This window comes from Propithecus coquereli, unplaced genomic scaffold (assembly GCF_000956105.1).
Source record: "Propithecus coquereli isolate 6110/MARCELLA unplaced genomic scaffold, Pcoq_1.0 Scaffold107, whole genome shotgun sequence".
NCBI classification, from domain to species: domain Eukaryota; kingdom Metazoa; phylum Chordata; class Mammalia; order Primates; family Indriidae; genus Propithecus; species Propithecus coquereli.
In genome coordinates this window covers 3,759,875-3,771,949 of record NW_012134636.1, presented here as the reverse complement: position 1 = coordinate 3,771,949, position 12,075 = coordinate 3,759,875, and positions in this window count along the sequence as shown.

The following is a 12,075-nucleotide window of genomic DNA, read 5'->3' as shown; positions in this document are numbered from 1 at the left end:
AGCATTTGATGTCTCATATTAGTATGTAGCTAGCCACATTAGCATAAGTGTTTATTTGCAAATCACTTAAATCCCTCATTAGACAGAAAAACCTTCTCAATGAACAAAAAATGTATCACGCATCTAATATGTGCAGGTTTCCTCACTAAGTGGTGGAAGAGTAGTGGAACCATTCACAAGTATTAATAGCTTGCTGGAATTAGAAAACTCTGTGTAGTATAACCTACCCTAAAAAGAGCCAGTGAGCAACTATATATAAAGTTGCTCTTGGGATATATCAACTATGGGTAACAACCAGTTCCTGAGACAAGAGACATGTTCATCTAGAGTGGCTAGAGAGTGTATATGTCTACACGAGAAGCTGAAAATAATGATTCATGCCCCACCTGGTAATGTCAACTCCCCAAAACAGTAGTAACTACTAGACAGCCAGACATTCCAGAGAAAGGAGAACAGGTGTCAGTTCTTGATGAGGTCCCTAAGTATTCTGTGTGTGACTTACCCATTTCAGAAGAACCAGATAAGTGAAATGACAATGGACTAGTCAATAACTTCAGAAGATCAGAAATAGAGCCCCCAATGGCCAAAATGGAAACTTTTCAAGTCCTCAGACATATTTTGGGAATCTTACAAGATTGGGGGATAGTCAGCCATAAGTTACCTGGCTAATAGATGTATATATTTTTTTATTTTATATTAACATTTTGCTATGTCTCTAAGCCTGGGCTAAGAGAACTTGCAAGATCAAGCACGTGGGTAAAAAGCACAGTGTAAATGTTAGGCAGGGATCAAATCTGTAGGTGGCAGATACAGGCCAAGAGGGCGGTTCCTAGCGGAGGAGAAGCCAGAAACCAATCAGGAGAAGAGATTGAAGGAAAACACAGCTAACAACCACAGAGTAGGAACTTGAGGTTTTGAGACATACACACCTGGGGAGCTGCAACTTTGTCATAAGAACACCTGTCAATCATATATATCAATCATCTGGTAACATCCCACACCTCCTGTAAGCCTTACCCCAACCTGGCCAATAAAAGAAAACCACCTGGGAGTCCTTAACATCTTTCTCCACTTGTGGACACTGACCCGTTCCTCTCTCTGGAATCTATTTTCACTTTGTGTAGCTTCCTTCTTTTCTACAATTGTGTAGCTTTCTTCTTTCTTCCTTCTTTTCTACAATGAAATCTGTCTGTATGAAAATACTTCCTGTCTGTGTTCACTCCATTACACCAGCCCTGCTTGCAATTCTTCCAAGCCAGGAGCCAAAGAACCAGGACAACATTTCTTTCAAAAACCCAAACGTACAATAATAAATACTTAATGGCTGTGCCACCAAAGAAATGTGTTTTTTCTATGTGTAATATATTATAATTCAGGAAGATTAAGGTTCTCTCAATAAGGTTTTTTGAGAATTGCTTTAGTAATATCTAGGCTACTTCCAAATGTCCTTTGCCTGTAGTAAAATAACATGTGCCTTCTCAACTCTTCTAATTTCCAGAGGATTATATTACCCTTAAGATACTAATTCATTCTGATTTCCCAGGTGAGCTCCATATAGTATAATCTTACTCTTTTCCATAAAGCCAGTTCATTAAGTTAAAACTAAATGTCATTTTATTGTAAGCCTTTGTTAAGTTCTTCAGGTGAACAAACTCATGAATTGGAAAATAAGCAATCTTTTGACTACCATGTGCCCCAAAATATGATCGTCATAAAAATATGAAGACATTACAGGGTATAAAGTAGTCAGTGAAGTAAATGATGCTTGTAAACATAGCTCTGAGTCTTCATAACTATGCAGCCCATTGACCAAGATGAACAATAGCCATTGGATTTGGCTCCAAGAATTTGTTTTCTTCTTTCTCTCCAGGGGTGAAAACTCACATGCATAAGAAAAATGATTACAACTTTTAGAAAAAACTACCTGAAATTGTAGACTTCACAGAGGAAGCAAGAATAAAGAGTATCCACAACAGGAAAGAGAGATGAAGGTCTTGTAATGACAGCTGAGAATTGAATTCCCTAAGAAATTATCCAGTTAAGTCAAGATTTGTGGTTCAGTGTTATCATCACCAAGTACCATTCCCTTGGTGACTCCAGGGATTTGCCAAGATACAGGTTGAGTGCTCTGTCTGCCCCTAAAATAAATGCCTGCTCTCATCCCTGACAGATATACAATAGTCTTATTTGGAAAATGGTTTTCAAAGCAGCAAGCACTCTCCACAGACAGCATCCCTGGGCAGCAAAGATGTGTCCATATTAAATGCTTATCTGTTTAAGTAAAGGACTGCAAAGATGGGGACAGGGCTAGCCTCACAGCAAAACCCATACATATTCACAGAGTTGTTTCTTAGAAAGCTACAGAAGGGTGCCACTGAGACACAGGTGTGTGGAACAAATATATCTCAATGAGTAATTTGCATGGCATGCTGGAGTAATCGTAGACAGCAAAGGTCAAAGAAATTAATTAGAGTGGGCTTTCTACTAAGAAATAAGGACCTTCTTCATTCTACAGTGAGACCACCTTTGAAACACATACTTCCAAATGACACAACTGGGACAGATGTCTATCTGTGCACCTTTATTCACTGTAATAAGGGGACTATTTGTTGATAAGAAACACTAAGGGCAAAGAAGGAAAATGTCATCAAACCTTTCAATAAGCTTGCAGCCAGTTCCTAACACCCCAGTTTTATCAGCTGACCTGGTGACCTAGCAAGGCATGACCTTTAAATGCAGGAATGTTTACGCATCACCCAGGGCACTATGAACTGAAAGGAGACACTGTCATTAAGCACAGCTCCAATGACAGTCCCCACCTCCATAAAATTCAAGCATGTATTAAGCCTTTGGCATCCCTGTGAGCTGCCACAATGTCATGAGCTCCCTTAGGGACAGCTTGGTATAAATCCATATGAAAACCTAACAAAGCTCAATAAACATTCACATGGAAAATGAAGTAAGGGAGGACATAAAACACTGTCTGGAGAGAGTCACAGAGGACAGCTTCTTCAGAACTTTGAAGGCCTTGTTGGTGAAAAAGTATTGAAGGGTTTAAAGTAGGGAGGTAGGTAACATGATACACTTTGCCAATTTCCAAGAGGACTATGCTCAGAAGAGGGAATGCGTAGAGTCAAGTGTCCTATGCCTGTGGCACTGTCCCTCCCTTCCGAAACTTGTATCAACAAACAATTGATGCACGTTCTTCTGGAGGTCTTCCCACCTTGACTGGAAGCTGCATGAGGGCAATAACTCAAGTCTTAATATTTTTTCATGACCTCAATGACTACCTAAATGAACAAAACTTGATTAATTAATGAATGAGCTGTTTATATACAAAATCTTCAAAAAAGGGCAAGAGGAGATTGAATTGTTTCCTCATATTGGAACAAGACCAACTACACAATGCATGCAGATTCCTAATGTCTCTCCCTTATGAAACAATTTTCCATGTTGTGATAACAAGTCAGTACTGAACCATGAACCTATCTACCTTGAAGGTCATCCTCTCTGTGGTCTTATCTCTCCTGCTGACAGGAACCCTTCCACCACCTCATTAGCCCCATGAATATACTGACAAACTTTCTCTCCTCGACCAAATTATAGGCCAGCTCTTTTAAGTCTGACTAGACCCCATCTGTGTGCATGCCTCTCAAGAGCGCAATTTTAGCAAGAATCCTGCTAAGCCAGTTTGGCAAGAACCCCCGCCCTTAATGTCTGATCACACTTCATATCTAATTGTTTCCTCCCCCTCCACCATCCCCCAGGCAATGTCTGATCACCCTGGCCTACCTTCAGCAAGAATCCTGTTAGGTCTGTTTAGCCAGGATACCCCTTAACCCTGATGTTTTCTCTTAGTAATTTTCCATTCACTGACCCCCCCCCCCACCTCACTCCTTGGCTATAAATTCCCACTTTTCCTTGTTGTATTTGGAGTTGAGCCCAGTGTTTCTCTCCTACTGCAAAACTCTATTATGTAGGGACCACTACACCTATCACAATAGTCCCCTTGAATAAAGTCTGCCTTACCGTGCTTTAATGAGCATCATGAATAATACTTTGCTTTAATAATAGGCAAGAGGAGTTACAGCATCTTCAAAGAGCCAAGTCAAATCTTTCTCTTTTAAGGAAAAAAAGTTTTATAGTTTCTGATGAGAAAATATAGGTCAAGAGGGAAAGCATTGGGATATATTTTAATGCTAGAACATATATAAAATAAACTGTAACTGCAGTCTTCAAGTAAGATATTCTGGACACAGGATACGCTCAGCCTAATATCTTATATCATCTTCAGCACAACCCTCCCTATCAATGAGAGTCTTACAGAGTAAGTAACCAGTAAATATTTTTCGACGATAAGAAATATGGGAACTGCAGAGCCTTTCAACCATCACTGGTAATTTAAATGCATAATTTATTTTCATGGGCAGGGCAGGGAGGCAAAGTGACACTTTTCAGAAAGATTTCCAACAAGATTTAAAGAGCAAACAAAAATGTTTCTGGTTTAGTGTAAGGTAACTGAAAATTTTGGCTATTGAAAACATCCCACTTAATGTAAAACTTTCGGTTTATTTAAATTTTTCTCTATAAGTGAACAAGCTTATTTTCCTGTCAGATACAAATTATTTAATAATACATTTTTAAACATGCTATAGACATAAATATGAAGCAGAAAGAGAAAGATAAGTGAGATTATAAGGAAATAGGAAAGGAAGAAAACAAACATGCTTGGGCCAGAGAGACATCATCATGAATTCAAAGACCTATCAAACCAATGGGGTGTTAAATACAGGGCAGCCCAAGGCCCTAATGTTCCGAAAAGAATTGTGATGCTCACTTTCTGACTTACTACAACACTTTACTTTGGAATATCCCAGAGCAGAAACCTTTTCAGCTGCAAAAATCCCCTTATATTGCATTCTTCCCCCATGGTAACCAGGTGTTCCAATGAAAGTGTCTAATATAATTTCAGTAACAGATGACTTCGTTGTCTTTGGTCTGTTAATATGTTAACTGAAGATTTACCACAGTGTCAATCCCGATTACTTTTCATTTTGATAGGCGGCTTTTCAAAAACATTGCACACAAAATGCTAACCACTCCATTCACAAAGTCTACCAACCTGAGTGAAATTTTACTGCCATCCTTTGACCAGGTATTTTTTTAAATAAAATAAAATTTTGTAAAAGACTTAGAGTACTGAAAAGACAGGCCATAAGAAGGTTTGGGATCTTTTAAATAGCTTAATTGATACAAAATTCACATACCATATATTTTACCATTTAAAGTGTACAAAATCAATGCCTTTTAGCATAAACATGGAGTGATATGATCACCACAATCAATTTTAGCACATTTTCACTACCCCAAAAAGAAAGCTTGTATGTACTGCCCACTTTTCCTCTCTCCTTAGCCCCTAGTAACTGCTAATCTTTCTCTATACATCGGCTTATTCTGGACCCCATCTTTATATAAATACCATATAAATAGAATCATACAATATGTGTTCCCTTATGACTGGCTTCTTTCATACAACCCAATATTTACAGGGCTTATCCATATTTTACCATGTATCCATATTTCATTTCTTTTTGTTGCCAAATGATATTCCATTGTATGGATATACCACATTTCATTTGTCTATTTATCAGTTGATGGACATTTGAGTCGTTTCTACTTTTTGGGCTATTGTGAACAATGCTTCTATGAATATCCATAAACAAGTTTATGTGTGAACATATATTTTCATTTCTCCTGGGTATATACCTAGGAGTGGAATGGCAAGGTCATCTGGAAACTCTGTGTTAATCATTTGCGGAGCTGTCCGACTGTTTTCCAAAAGGCTACACAACTTTACACTCTAAGCAGCAGTGTAAAAGTGTTCCAATTTCTATGTGAAAGAAATTGGAACTCATGACTTCATATCCATGTCCAATATTTGAAAACCTATTAGAGTTTTAGAGAGATACTGAATATTTTAGGAAATAACCTGTTTGCTTAAAAACTTTTCTTAAAATTTTTTCTCCACCAAATTTTACTTTTGCCTTTCTCCTTTAAAACAAGATCTATTACATTGCATAGAGAAGCATTTGGCTAAAAGAAAGCTAGATAAAGAGATGTCAAACAGGTTTCTGTTTTTCATACAAGTATTTCTTCTGCTAAATTAAGTTCAAAACCGCACCAACCTGATCCTATGTAGTTTCATACTTTTATTTCCAGACCATCCTTAGGTTAGCAATCACAGTTTTGAGAATCCTTATTTAGCCATTACACCTGTTATGTCATTTATTATCATCCACTTAGATTTAAATACATACACACATATTGCAAGATTGATTTTTCATATCTATTCTCCCTCCATTTTCTTCTATCTTAAGGTTTCTGTATTGTGATGCATTCGTTTAGTCATAGTCCTTTATTGTGCATATTATTTATATCAGTTGCATGAGATAGTATTCAAACCCTTTCCTATCTTAAAATATATTTCTTTCACTTGACATGGAAATGATTTTTTACTGTATATAAGAGCTCTTTTCTTTGGTAAGTTACAGGTGCTACTCTTCTAAAGTTCAGTATAGCAATGTAGATAATTAAGATGCCAATCTGAATTTATTGCTTTTGAAAATAACTTATTTTTTTCTGTCTGGAAGATTTTAAGATTTCTTCTCTAAGCTCAAAGCTGAAGAATTCCACCAAGTTTGTATCTTTTCTTATTAATCCTGCCTAGAAATCTGAGAGACTTTACAATCTCTGATTCAAGTCTTTCTTTAGCTTGTGGAGATTTTCTTTTATTATTAATATGCCTCTGCTATCATTTCCTTCCTTTCCCTCTAAAGGTGCTATTATTCACCTATTAGAGGACCTGGATCAAAGTTCAAGTGTCTTACTGAAAGCTTGCCTTCCTAATAACCTACCTAACAGAGGAAAATACCTCCATAACAGAAAGTAAGGGAAATAAACTCACAGCACACAATTGCCCCTGTGAAGAAAAAACTCAGAACACAACTACCCTTTGTTTAATTAAAACACCTGTGGCCTAACTCGTTATCTCTAAGAGTTTCATTTTCATAGCCTTGAAGAGCCGTAAGAGGACAGTAGGAGTGCAAACTTCCCACTTCAGTTCTCGCCAGCACCAGATTCCAGGGAGTCAGATAAAGTCAGTCTCACAGAGAAAAATAAAGAACACCTGCAAACACTTCACCACCACTTCTGTTATCAGCCTACTAAAGCAGGGGGGAAACCATTTTCACCCTTTAAAAGCACCAAGCAAGTTTGCTCAGCTGCCCAACACTACCCTCTACCTTTTCTTCAGCACCGAGGCCACAGTCACACACTCTCTCTTTCTCTCTTTCTTTCTCTGGAAAATAAATACTTTCACTTCTGTATATCCTAATAACTGCGTGAGAAATCTTTCTCAGTCCACATATGAACTTCACACCCTAACACTTATCTATCTTTTCCCTCATGATTTTGTGGGTGTGAGGGGAAATTTCCCCTTCACCCTGGAAGATTTGCTGAAATATCAACTCACAATAAGGCAGATTAATAAAAGAAAGGATTTATTTACTGTGCACATGGGGAGAATATTCAATTATTCAATTATACAGAGCAATTATTCAATATCCCAATAGGTCCAGAGGTTTATATACCCTCATTTTAGAGAGGAGGAGGAGGAGATGAGGACTATAGAGCTAACTGTGTTGAGTGGCAATCAGTGCTTACTAGGGAGGATGAATATTAATAGATACTTGGGAGAAGAATGGATGGAGAGAAACAGATTGACCTGTAAATGATTTTCTTTGGAAATTAAATTGACCTGAGAGATAGGTATTATATTTAAAATGGTGTGGGCCAGGTCTGGTTGCATTCTTGATCTTCTTTCCTGTAATATATTGAGATAACAGGGAGGGAAAGGGAAGTTGATTGTTCTTTTTGATGGGTCTGGTTTTTTTTAAAGAAGAAAGAGCAAAAGTCCTTTCCAATGCCTTTTGATCTCCAAGGGCCTTTAATTAAAAATACTCTTTATACCAAGGGGTCATATTTTGGGGTGAAATTTCCTGAGCTCCTTCAATTTCCATGTGTTTGTAACATTCTTATGTTTTATAATATTCCATTCACTTAACCATCAAGGGCACTAATTTAAGTCTCTATAGTATCTAACCATTTGTCAATTAATATTTTCATTTGAAAGCCAAGCGAGTGGGCATGTGTACATTCTGTATATGTGAGTTTGCCTGCTGTTATGGAATCTACATAAGTGTTCTATTGTTCACTTGCTCAAATTGTTATCTGTCTCTATTCTATTTTGTGAGTAGTTCTATTTTGTGAAAGGCTGTTTTTTTTTTTCCTTAGTGATTTGCTTATTCTCCCTCTTTCTGACTGTGAAATCCAAGTGGGTATGTTCCATTTACTCTTGTCTGCTCATGTATGCTCTGAACCAGCTCTACCCATGGGGAAGATATACTACCTCACTGCCAACCCCTGTCAAATGCAGCAGGAGCAAAACTCCCTACTCTGTGGTTTTACCAGCTACAAAATTGTAATTTCCCTGCTTCAGCACTAAAGCCATCTTAGCCCACCTACATTGCACTCCTGCAACCCTTTCACAAACAGGAATGCTACGGAGCCTTCTGAGAGACAGCATCCCAAGGACACACGCCCCTCACTTGAGGGGTCTCCAGAACTCCCCTTGCTGTGCTCTCAGGTTCCAAGTCTTTCCCAGGGCTCTCGAAGCTGGTCCCCAAGCCCCAAATACAGGTTACAACCATATCTTCTGTCAAATATAGAGCCTAAGGCCTATTTCTCTCCTCAGTCCTTCCTACCTGCTGACCTGGCAATTTCTTGACTCAGGAAAGGTAAAAATAATATTATTAAAAATAACAGCAATAGCTAACATTTCTGGGACACTCAATATATAAAATATAGCAATAAACTGGAAGAGCTTTTTTTTCCCATCCCGTACCTATTTATCCTTCATTAGTCAGCTCAAATGTATACAAGAGAAACTTCAAAGCAGGCACAATATCTCTACAAATAAAATAAGACACAGAGCTGGAAGAATTTATAATGTGACATGAAAAAATTTTAGCAATTCACTATTATGAGATTTAGAGAAACTCCATACAGTGGAAAAAATACAATTGAAGGTACAGATTCCCAGGCTTAAAAGTACACAGTAATTAGTGTCTTAGAAAGAGTGAAAGCTTTGTTATCAGAGAAACCTGGAATTGAATCCCTAGTAGACTTGACTTTACTGCATCTCAAATTCCTTTTGTGAAATGGGAACCCAATGCCTTCTACACAGGGTCCTTGCAAGGATTATTGCAAAAACATTTTCTAGGGCCTAGCCGGTGGGAGGTGCTCAATATTATCAGCTCCCATTCTGCCTACTTTCAAACTAACTTTTAAAACCAAAGCTTCCCATGAGCAAACTGTTTGCTTTGTTCTAACAACAGACCTACCTCAGAGCTAGAGTATAATCCCCCTGGGGGTGGGTGGGAAATTTTGTCTGGTTCATTCACTGCCATGTTCCCAGGTCCTAGTACAGTCCCTGGCATGGAATAAGTACTCAGTAAGTAGCATTCACTTTCTCATTTGAGCAGCATAATAGTCTCATTATTATTACCTCCAGTTTTTAGATGGGGAAACCAGGACTCAGGGAGGCAAAGTAACATCCAGAAATGGTAGAGACGGGAGGGAGTAATGCTCTGTCTCCTGATTCCAAATCTGTGCTCTTTGCTTTCAATTGTACCACCAGATACTATTCTCTGATGACTTCTTCCAGGATGTGAATGAGCCCCACTACAATTTCTATCTTTTTAAAAAAAAAAAAAACCCATCCCAATGGGTTAGGAGGGATTGAGGAGCCAAATGGTGCAGAATGTACATCACCAGCAGCTTAATAGCTCAGCATTCTCATTCTCTTTGGCAGTACAGAAATGGCCTGAGGCATCTAAGAACACAAATACTGCACAAAAGAGAATTAAACTTTTTATATCCCAGGAAGACTAGAAACTAATACCAGCATGGTGAGCTCAGACACAAAAAGGTTACAGGACAAGTTGCTCCAGGCCAAATTTATTCATAGACCTGGAGGAAACTGTAGACCTTCTTTCTGAAATGAGGAAAGCCAATGTCTTTATTTCACAGAGGAGGAAACTGAGTTCTAGAGAGGTCAGCCACCCAACCACGGTCACACAACACGTTCCTGGGAGAACTGGAACTAGCAAACACAGGGTTCTAATCTCCTAGATTATATTATCATCATCATTAGAGTTATGATGAAGATGACGGTGATGTGGTGATGAAGATGCTGATGACATTGATGATGATAGCTCTGCAATTCTGTATCTCATGCTTCCTATGCATCAAGTCCTGTGCGTTAGCACATATTATCTCATTAAATCAACTATTAGCTTCACCAAGTCTATTAGTTTCAATTTAATGCAAGTTGGAAAAAAAAACTTGTCAAAAGTCACATAGCTTGTGAGTACTGAAATACACATACTTTCTTACCCTGTGTTAAACAATTCTGAGAACAAGCAAAAATACTTGCATTATTTGTTCCAGAATATCTTTCTTCCGAAAGGCAATGAATGAACTAAAATAGCATACTTTAAAAAACTATTGGCTTGCTTTTCTAGACTTTTTTCTAAGACTCCCACCTCACTATTATGTTACAGTCATCCAAAGGACCAGGAGGATGGGCTAAAAAGTATAAAGGAGAGTTTTACTGGCGGTATCAGTTTGTAAACTGGGAAGAGACCATCTCCAGCACAAATCAAAGTTTCTCTGTCTCTGAAGAGGGAAAGGAGAGATTGGATTGCATGCCTCACAGTGTCTGTATCACACAATAGAGTCATACTCATTCAGCAGTTTGGTGGGGGGAAGTTATATTTATTTATAAGGGGAGTTAACTTAAAGTGTAGTGGGTAAACATATATGTATCATACATCCCATGTTCACTTTGGGGCAGGGTTTTAAGCATTAAAATGAGGTGGAATTTGGCTCTTTATGTCAAAATGTGAACTATAGGATACAAAGTTTGTGCTCAGCTTCTATAAACTGGCCAAAACTGGCTTGAGGTCTGCCATTGTTTATCAGGAAAGAATGGCTGTAAGGCCAGTCCTCTGTTCATTCAGAGCTGTACTAGCCAGGGCTGTAAATCAGAGTTAGGAGGGGTCCGAGAATTTGCCTGATAGCTCCTATTGTTAGGGAGTTTAACAAGGGTGTGATTTTTCCTGCAGCCCTAGGAATTTAGGGACTTGCTATGCCAGCTGAGTCCTGAGCCCTTGGCCTGTAGGTAACTTTTGTTTCCTTAACATTAGGGTCCATTTTAGTTGACAATGGGCATCTATTTTGGTCTCTTAGATCATAAAACTCTTCCCTATCTTAAGCAGTCCCCCCAACCTTGCAAGAGCAGCCTAACACCAGTGCTAAAGTTTATTAAGTATCATCCTCTGATCTCCTTCTTCTGAGACACTATGAACACCATGGAAATAAGCAATTTAAAATCTAAGCTGTTGGGACTCAAAATTATTTTGAGCCTTAAAGGAATATGAATTATGGGGCCTGAGTCACATGACAGGCAGCTGTAAGCTTGGCAGCTATGAGCTTTTGTTTATCTGAATTAAGTCTTTTCCTTCACCTGCATTGTTTCATAAAATGTAACTGGCAAAGGGTACCATGGATTAAGCTCCCTCTTCCCTTTCCCACTCAAAGACTTCATGGCTATCATAGTGCCTTAAGATGGAATGTTAAATACAGTCTTTTAAATTGGAAAGGAAATGAAAACTGGCTGTAAAGAAAAGAAAGCAAGCTGCACAGAAAAGAAAACAAACTGTAACTAATTAATTTTTTGTAACTCATAAACCAGCCTTGCATAAAAAAATTTTGTAATCCTATTAAATTTCTTCATCTTCTTCCTACAAAGCAAGAATTTAGATTTAATTTTGGAGCACTATCTCTCTCCATTTCTCTAGAGTGATGCATTCTGGAATGGTCATTCCCAGCTGTATGCTTGAATAAACTCTTTAAAACTGGAATCTGGCCCTTTTGATTATTTTAAGTTGACAA